At 39.6% G+C, this 10,000-nt stretch overlaps 1 protein-coding gene and 1 pseudogene across 1 annotated transcript in view; one reads left to right on the forward strand and one right to left on the reverse strand.

Annotated features, from left to right (window-relative positions):
- LOC138014159 (zinc finger protein 721-like) overlaps positions 1-4,474 on the forward strand; it is a 49,223-nt pseudogene extending 44,749 nt beyond the window's left edge.
- LOC138038315 (striated muscle preferentially expressed protein kinase-like) overlaps positions 1-10,000 on the reverse strand; it is a 390,347-nt gene that overhangs the window by 36,966 nt on the left and 343,381 nt on the right. The window lies entirely within an intron of this gene.

Here is a 10,000-nt window from a genome sequence, read left to right on the forward strand (position 1 = left end):
TCAACAAGAATTCCCGGTACACAGAAGGGAGGAGTTGTGGTTGGGAACAAAACAATGTAACAAGACACCAAAGGGACCATACTGGAGAGAGGCCTAGTAAATACAAGCAAGATGACAAGTGCATTGATGAATCTAAGAAATCACGTGGACATAAAAGAAATCATAGTGGAAAAAAGCCTTATGAATGTGAACAGAGTGGGAAACGGTTTAGTAAAGCAGGATCTCTAAAAAGACATAAGACAATCCACACTGGAGAAAAGCCTTATGAATGCAAACAGTGTGGAAAGTGTTTCAGTCGAGGACAAAGTTTAAGGATTCATGAAAGAATACATACTGGAGAAAAGCCTTTTAAATGCAAACAGTGTGGCAAGTGGTTTAGACGTGCAGGAGATCTAAGGGTACATGAAAGAACCCACACTGGAGAAAAGCCTTATGAATGTAAACAGTGTGGTAAGTGTTTCAGTGTTGGAGGAAATCTAAGGAGACACGAAAGGACTCATACTGGAGAAAATCCTTATGAGTGCAAACAGTGTGGCAAGTGTTTTGGAAATGTAGGACATCTAAAAGGGCATGAAAGAATTCACACTGGAGAAAAGCCTTATGAGTGCAAACAGTGTGGCAGGTGTTTCAGTCAAGGACAAACTTTAAGGATTCATGAAAGAACACATACCGGAGAAAAGCCTTATGAGTGCAAACAGTGTGGAAAGTGTTTCAGTCAAGCACAAAATTGAAGGATTCATGAAAGAACACATACTGGAGAAAAGCCTTATGAGTGCAAACAGTGTGGCAAGTGTTTTAGAAATGTAGGACATTTAAAAAGGCATGGAAAAATTCACACTGGAGAAAAGCCTTATGAGTGCAAACAGTGTGGCAAGTGTTTTGGCCAAGCAATTTCTCTGAGGAGACATGAAAAAACCCACACTGGAGAGTCGATGAAAGAGCGTAGTTTAAACCAGGATGAAAAGCATACTTGTTGGATTTGCCAGGAGGAGTTGAGCAGCGAGCCTGTTCTTCTTGAACATTACCAAAATCATATGAAGTTCGAGGAACCTTCGATCTGAATTGGTTTGGTGGCTTTTAGTTTGAAATATTCCAACCTAATTTCAAATTGATCAAGGATGGAATTATCTCAATGAAATGTATAAATGGAGGGCTTGAATGCTCGGTGCTCAGACCTCAACTTTGAAGCTTTCGTTGGACATTGCTACCCTTGCATCACTCACACTGATTGTTAGAGGTTCAATTTGGATTGTAAAAGCTATGTATGGACCAGTTGAAACTACTTGCACTTTTCTTCTATAGGTAGTTACGATCTCCAAACTAGTTTTGTGTGATTCTGCGAGTTTATAGTTGCTGCACAGAATATGGAGGGCAATCTACTTGAAAATACTCCCTTGAGTCTTTCTACTGACGAGGATCAACTAACGGCATTCAGTCTCTGCCTCTTGTTAGTGGAATAACAACACTACATACTAAGTGACCCGAAATGATTAAAACTTGTTTTGCATTCGTGCAGTTTCCTTAATTGTTTTTAACTCCTCATGCATCTGTGTTCTTCGAATTTCACTTTCGAGTTTACATGATGTTATTTATACATACGGCAACTTAAGGTCTGAGTAAGAAAAGACAGCAGAAATTGTTTTATTACACTTTTATTACACGGTTTGTTACATTAATGTTGTTGTTATCCAGTACTTTTATCATTGTATCCAGACGATATTCACAGGAATGAAATTTTCAGTGTGAGGGTGGAGAGGAATAGACAGTTACTTCATCGCCCAAATGTTATGTATCAAAAAAATGAGAAACAACACGAACGACAATACAAGATATTGTTCATTTTCCAAAAGCGAATAGTTTCTTTTCAAATGTTCATTTGCGAATACAGTACTTCAATGTGCTGTATTCTAGTAGAGTTGGAAATCATTAAATTTCTATCGCGGTCGGAACTGCCTTCCCGATCTGGAGGTTTGTAGCACGCCAGGAGTCTTTGTGCTCAGAGGAGATGAGTTTCGGTGCCCGTTAGTCTGCGTTTCTTAGTGATTTTGTGCAACCTCTGGGAGGGGTGGCAGGGTGGTGCATTCAGTTTGGGGGAAGGGGGGGTGTGGTCCTGTCTCTCGGTGATCGGGGTCGGGAAGAGTCTTGTTACTTGAGCTGACAAACCATTGTCTAAACTCATTCATGCGTGCTTAATAGATGATGACAAACAAACATTTTGAGGATAATTGCTTACCCGTGATTCACGACAGATGCTAGCCAGACATGTTGTTTTTAATTGAAAATACGCCAGTTCTCATTGGTGGATACTGAGAACGGTTTCTAGTTTGAGATCGAATTGGCTTTCCAGCTACGTGATTGGCCAAGGATTGGAACAGTTCTCAGAGCGAAAAAAACATTCTCAGTTTCCAGTTGAAAAGTGCATTTTCCATTTTAATTTTGCACCCTGTTCGAAGGAAGGAACTGCGCAGACGGACGTGAATGAGAGCATTGAGGGATGGTTCGCGGATGTGCAGCTGGTTGCAATTGGGCCCCGTTTGGACGGAGTACGCGCTTGCTGGTGTTTATGGCGTAGGTGCATTGCAATGGGCTGGTGACGACCTTACCTTAAATCCATGGTGATTTACGTTGCAACGGACGAGGCTTGGTGTAAGCGTGCAATACACAACATTTATTAACAAAAGTTACTATACTTACAATACTAACAGTACAATGACTACAGTACTTTCCAAACAGTATTAATTTACACCATAAAAAGCAATGCGAAGTAGAAAGAAAAAATAAAATACAAAACAAAAGTTGCAAGTACTTACAATGCCTATAATATTGCACAGTATACAATACAAAAACTGCAAAGGTTACTGAATACAACCAAAATTAAAATAGGGTACATTGACGGAAAACACTCTTATGTACAATCAACAAGAATGTGTGTAAAGTTCTGCCATTTAGAAAGGAAAAGTTTTTGTTGTCCCGAGGTAACTGCAATGTATTTTTCTAATTCTATCTTATCCTGCACTAATCTTTTGAAATCAATAAGAGATGATTTATCGTTATTTAGTGCATTAACATAAAGAAAATACTTTCCGAGTATTATGAGATGATTGAGAGCTAAACATGGTGGACTCAATTGGCGAATAATTCCATATATCACTTCTTGGGGGAACAGATCTAACTGAAGGTTGCATAATTGCAAAATCCAATTTTGAAATTCAGACCAAAAGATTGACGCTTGCGCACATTCAACAAACAGGTGTGTAACAGTTTGATGTATTGCGGGGCAGAATGGACAGTGCGGAGACGAAACTTTTTCCAGTTTATACAATAATGAGTTAGTAAATAAGATATGGTGAATGATTTTGTATTGGAACATAATTAGTCGCTTGTCGTATTGCATTTTTGAGGCCTCCTTGCGTAGAGTGATGTCAGAAAATACCGTGGAATGTTCTGCCAGTGACAGTGTAGAGTTTGGTAAGGTGTTGATCTCTGGGACTATCGAAGATTGTTTATTCCGCTTCGAACACCTGTGCATGTCCCTAGGGACATTGTAATTAAAATAAGAAAGAAGACCCTTGTCTTTCTTTTCAACAAGAAAAGTGATACTATCAAAAGCGACGGGCTTTATAAGGATTAGAGGTAGTTTAAACAAGACTGACATTGATTAATAGCTTTGCGACTCGCTTGGATTCCCCGTCTCAAACTGGATGACAAGTGCCTTAGTGAGGCCATAAAATCAAGTAGAATCCATACAGGAGAAAGGCCATATAAATGCAAAGATTGTGGCAAGTGTTTCAGTCGAGGAGAACATTTAAGAATTCATGAAAGAACACATACTGGAGAAAAGCCTTATGAATGCAAACAGTGTGGCAAGTGTTTTAGTGAAGCAGGATCTCTAAAAAGACATGAAGGAATCCACACTGGAGAAAAGCGTTACGAGTGCAAACAGTGTGGCAAGTGTTTTAGTGGAGCAGGATCTCTAAGAAAACATGGAAGAATCCACACTGGAGAAAAGCCTTATGAGTGCAAACAGTGTGCCAAGTGTTTTATACAGAAAGGAAATCTGAGAACACATGAGAAAAGCCATACTGGAGAAAAGCCTCACAAATGTAAACAATGTGGCAAGTGTTTTAGTGAAGCAGGATCTCTAAGAAAACATGAAAGAATCCACACTGGAGAAAAGCCTTATGAGTGCAAACAGTGTGGCAAGTGTTTTATACAGAAAGGAACTCTGAGAACACATAAGAAAACCCATACTGGAGAAAAGCCTCACAAATTGAAATGTAAACAGTGTGGCAAGTGTTTTGGTCGAGCATTTTATCTAAGGAGACATGAAAAAACCCATACTGGTGAGTCGATAAAAGAGCGTAGTTTAAACCACCATGAAAAGCATAGTTGTTGGATTTGCCAGGAGGAGTTGAACAGCGAGCCTGTTCTTCTTGAACATTACCAAAACCATATGAAATTTGAGGAGCCTTGAACTTCAGTTGGTTTGTGGGCTTTCTCGTGCTAATTTGAAACTGATGGAGGATGGAATCATCTCAGTGACATTTATAAATTGAATGTTAGAACACTTTTAAATTCAAATTTGAAGCTTTCGTTGGACATTGCTACGCTTTCATTATGCACATACATGTACCAGTTAAAACCAAATTACATGTATTGTTCTTTTCATGTTATTGATGTGTCTTTCTGATTTGTAATTTCAAAGAAACTGATTGTGGAAAACTTTGTTGAAATTAAATTTTTTTCAGTAATTTTCTTCATGAAAATATCCAGTAAAGCATTTGCATGTGCGGGGGAGGGGTATGGGGTGACTTGTCCCCTATCCCTCCCTGACACTTGTCCCTTATGGTGCTCATTCAGGGACCTTCAATGAAAAATCCTATCCACGCCCCTGTTATTAATAATCCATTAATAATATTTAGCCTTTACGGTTCAAAAGTAAAGACTTTTGATTAAGTCAATGTCGATATGGGAATGAATTACATAGTTTGACAGTTCTTTTAAAGGAAAAAAGTTTAAAAGGGAGGGGGGAGGGGGGTCGCAAGGGGTGGGGATTTTGACATTTTCTGAAAAAGTGAGTCAAATTCCCCACCCCCGGGACAACATAATTGGTCAAAAGTATCAAAAGCCCCACGCTTGGGGCGAGTAAAAGTGGCCAAAATAATACTCTTTAGACCTTGCTGCACACAATAAGAGTACAATGTATGTACCACTCACCTTTCATTCAGTCACCTCTCACAAATGTGGGAAGTTCATTTGAACGCCTTCCGGGTATTTTCCAAGGTGGTGGAGTTGTTTTTAGGCAACCTCGTTCCCAGGGCCTTTCCCGCACTACCTGGGGAGGGAAAAGCTTTGTGAACAAGGTTGATTTCCAGGCCCTCTTCATTATCCAAGATGGTGGCCATGTCAAATTCCCCACCCGGGGATATGCCGTACGGTCAAAATCCCCACCCTGGGGACAGACCGCACCGCCTACCCCCCCCCCCCCTTTTTTTTTTTTCATAGTAGTTTCCTCTTTTAAAGTTTCTGTGTTGCTTTGCATGGTTTAAATTTATATTACTTTCATCAACGTTGTTTAGAATTTATATAAAACCATGATGAATCAAACTCTTTGTTTCCCTGAAAACCTAGTTAGTCTGACTCATCTTAACAACTCTTGAGTTTTATGTGCACAAAATGTTTGCTCTTGTTGTTGTGGTTGTTATTGTTGTTGCTCTTGACATTCTTAAGTAGGCTGTCCCAGTGTGCAATTCTCTTGGTTGAAGTTTTTAGGATGATTGGCTATCATTGAGGAGTGTCAGGTATCCTCAACCTCAGAAGGTGTTTTGGAGTTTTGTTCTAGCTGGGGGATTTAGTTTTGTGAAGTCATGTTCGTTTTGTTCTCTGTTCAGATAAGCATTTTTGTAGGACAAATGGTAATAAAATCCTCAGTGACTTTTTTTTTGTATTTCTCTAGAGTTTTAAGAAAATTCAGATTTGATAAATTGATTCTGCACTACCACTTGAGAGCTCATGGGTGAAATATCTTGTTTCAGTCAGTCACTGTACGTTTTCATCACTTAAGGACGTTCGCGCCAAAATCTTCCTACGGTGAGGTTTTCTTTATTTCTCGCCTAGAGTTAGGTCATAAAGTACTTACTCTTAAAATGAAAAAAAAATATGGAGGTCACCGTCTTTGTTTCGGAGAAAATGGCATTGGAAAAATGCCTTAATTTCGAGAAATCGGTCATAATAGCGAGATGTAGTCTCATCTGCTAATCTATCGAAAATCATAAAAATAAACTGTTAGAGTGAAGGTTTCCGTGCATAGGTTTTTAGGAATGGGATTTTAGACAATTGCATGTCGCTAGGGATGTCGTAAACAGTAGAGCTCATCCTCGACGAGCGTTTTCGTAAGCTCTAGCCGGGTGTAGACAAAACGTTGGGTAGACCATGGCCTAGGCCATGGTAGGCCATGGTGTAGGCCATGGCCTACCCTATGGCCTACCGCAAATCTTTCAACGTTAGGACTGTCTCACCAACGACTTTCTTCTGCTGTTTTGGCGGCCGCGGTTTGATCAGTATTAACCTACTGATAGAACAAGGAATCGAGGAGCAGAATGCCGGATAAACTCAACTTTGGGCAATCATCATCACGACTAGTCCGACCATTGCTTGACAGAAAGGAAAACCAGCGGTCGTTGTGGAGTGGGTTGCATTTTGAAACCCCGCTTTTCTCACGCGGAAGATGTCCGCGGACGGCTCGCACGTGAGGTATGTAAAATGATACATATTTCTGTTTTAACGAGTGTGAAATAATTTAGTAAGTCTACTCCCGCCGGTAGTGTCTACGATATTAAACAAATTTCGTTTGAAGCTTTGAAATACTAAAAGATTTTTCGTTTCCATCGCTTGGGACATCCATAGTGTCATTGATCTCTTGGTCTGGGCATAATTGTTAATTCTTACACGCTTTTCAAATGGAAAACTGATATTGTCGAATTCCTTGCTATTTCGCTGCAGCGATAATTCTGGAAAGTTGGAGTACTTTCTCTTTCCTGGAATCTACTTAATCAAATGCACAAAATATCGTGGGAACACTGAGCAGTGATTGGTTGTAGCTTATTTGCATATTTTTGGGGGAGAGGACAAAACGCAGAGCCCTACTCCATGGAGTACCCTATGGACTACCCAAATGGAGTACCCTAAAAATACTATTTCGAATGAGTACTGTTGATCCGGGTGTAAGCAGCATCTCAAATAGTTCTTACTTAAGCCTCAACACCCATTTTAAACGGCATTGTTAAACAGTATTTAAGTCTAAGCACCCATTTTAAAAAGGTTAGCTTTCGATTATTGTTGTGATCGCCGATTACTTCATGTAAGCTAACCTTTTAACGTTGAAAGATTTGCGGCAATGCTCTACGTTTTTTTTTTCTTAATTTTACCACCGGTAGGCCATAGAGTAGGCCATAGGGTAGGCCATGGCCTACCCAACCCGCTCTATCCGTTGCATCCACTACCGGAATTCGATGGCACGAGTAAAGAAAATGTTAAAAAAAGAGAACTTCTTACGGTGGGGATTTTTTCATTTCATCATATTTTGTAGATATTAAATAAAGTAAGTGATTCATGATTAAAAAAAATAGGGGTCACCGATGATCTAAACGAGTAAAATCGAGGTGATTTTGCAAAGCTCTCGGAAAATTTCGTTTGTCACGTTTTTGCGTGACCTGTCGGGGAAGGACTGGAACCCAAAGAAGTTTTAAGCAGGCATCATCTTCATTTGGTTAGTGTTTTGTATAATATCTATCCATTGCCGTCATGCTCATCTTCTGGAGCGTGGTTTTTGTGAAATTTAATCTCTGGTTGTTTCCACACAGGTCCGCACTATTCAAGCGGACGAGGATTAGGACGAAAATACTGCTCTATTTTCACGAAAGTAAAGGAAAAGAACTTCAAAAACATGCATTCATTTTGAAACTTAAGTTCGTAGGGTAATAAAAACATTAAAAAAAAAAAACAGCTCCATTAAATTTACGCAACGGTTCGTCCACGAGTTTTCCAAACTTTCAGCCACTACTCGATCAGGTACCTTTTCCAGAGCTTTTCCATCCTCCCGCTCACTTCTTTTTAACGTTTCATGATGATTCGGAAATAAATGCGCCATTCTTTTGTCGGCCTGGAATATTTCCCCGGCGTTCTTGTCGTCATGTTATTTTAACTAATGCTTGAAAAATATTTATGAAAGTCAAGTAGACTAGTGCACTCGGGACGGATAAAACAACGCCAATATCAGTCGTGCAGTTGCCTACTTGACTTTCATCAATTTTGACTGATCACGATCTTCTCTGATCCAGCGCTGTGCAAAACTTATCGTCCACGGTTTTTGCAAAGGTTTTAAAACCTCAATTTCACTAATACTCAAAGTAATGCGTGACATATTACAGTCGCGTTACCTGCGCAGTAACGTTGCGCACAAACAATTAGCGCGATCGTCCTTAAATCTCAAACTACAGCTTTTTTCCTTGATCCACATGTCTTGCTGATTTTGCATTTCTAAGGCATGGTTTTCACTAGCGACGCAAGCATAATCACAAGCAACACACGCAGGCGCGTTTACTTGTTGTTAATTAGTGTCTATTGTTCTAACAAGAGGCTCTAATAAGCAACAAGCTACCGAGTTTGTGTATGCTTCTTGTGCTTATGCTTGCATCGATAGTGAAAACCAGGCTTAAAATATTTGCTGATATGAGCAGCAGCCTTCAAGTTACCTTTGGCCTCTTTCCTTTTCCTTTAATTTGGTCGATGCCACTTTTGAGCGGCTTCTGTGTACAGGTTAAAGACAAAAGCAGCCTTTTATGTGTTATGAAGTGTTCCAACTGACTGTAAAAGTATAACAGAGACCACACTTTCCGACAGCACATTCGCAAAAACCTTTCTCAGGAACATTGTCGATGAACAAGACAGTGGCAGTTCGTATGACTTCATTACAAAAATTCTTTAATATGCTTGACTTGATAAATAACTAATGAATGAAGGGGTAGTTTCTAAAGAAACTGTGGTGCTGCGTCGGTGGGGAAGTAGAATACAAAAATTTGGTTTTATCAACGGAGTTGATAATGTAAATTGGCCACCGTACAGAGATTCTAAAAGCTGACGTTTCGAGCGTTAGCCCTTCGGATTCGCTCTGACGAAGGGCTAACGCTCGAAACGTCAGCTTTTAGAATCTCTGTACGGTGGCCAATTTACATTATCAACTTCGTTGATAAAACCAAATTTTTGATAAATAACTGTCTACCATCTTTGAAAACCTTGTTGGTTTTCATTCGTCTTGAAGAAAACATTCGATGAGCTTCGCAAATTGTCCTATCATTCCCTATCGTCTATTAGACTGATTTCCCGTGATAGCGTCTTTTGAAATCTTGGGAAAGGAGGGAAGTATTGCATTTCCATCCAGCTGTTGGTAGTGGGATCTCCTATCTCGAAAGGGCTGTCGCCTTAAAGCTCTTCTTGACAGAGATTGTCGAGCGAAGCCGGGTCATCTTTAAATAGTAATAATTTTTGTAACCATCAGTTCACTTTTAGTCCCGGAGACTATTACAAAGTTCTCCCAAGTTTTTTGTGTTGAGCGATTCAAGACAATCGTCATTTAAAACCATTTTGAGCTAGTCTTCTTTCATATTTCCGGCATCTTTTTTTCACTTCCGTCCGGCAAAACCGATAGCTAGTGCCAGGCTCCCACCGTATGAAATCAGGCAATGCTACAACATACATCTTTAGAAGTGACGGTTGAACAAATTCAAATATGATATGTATAAAATTAAGAAGTTTGGTAACTAGAGAGAATAAGATAAAAATAGTAAGATAAATAGAGAGCACTGAAAACTGACAGTTTCTCACTGCCAACGTTTTCGTTTAACGCTAGTTTAAGGTCACGTATTAATAATAAAGTTTCCTTTATTTTACAATGCAAATCAGAGCTACGACTTGCTAAAACTTGAAAATGGTCCCATTTTAT

The sequence above is a fragment of the Montipora capricornis genome, chromosome 1, assembly GCF_036669925.1.
Source record: "Montipora capricornis isolate CH-2021 chromosome 1, ASM3666992v2, whole genome shotgun sequence".
Classification (NCBI taxonomy): Eukaryota; Metazoa; Cnidaria; class Anthozoa; order Scleractinia; family Acroporidae; genus Montipora; species Montipora capricornis.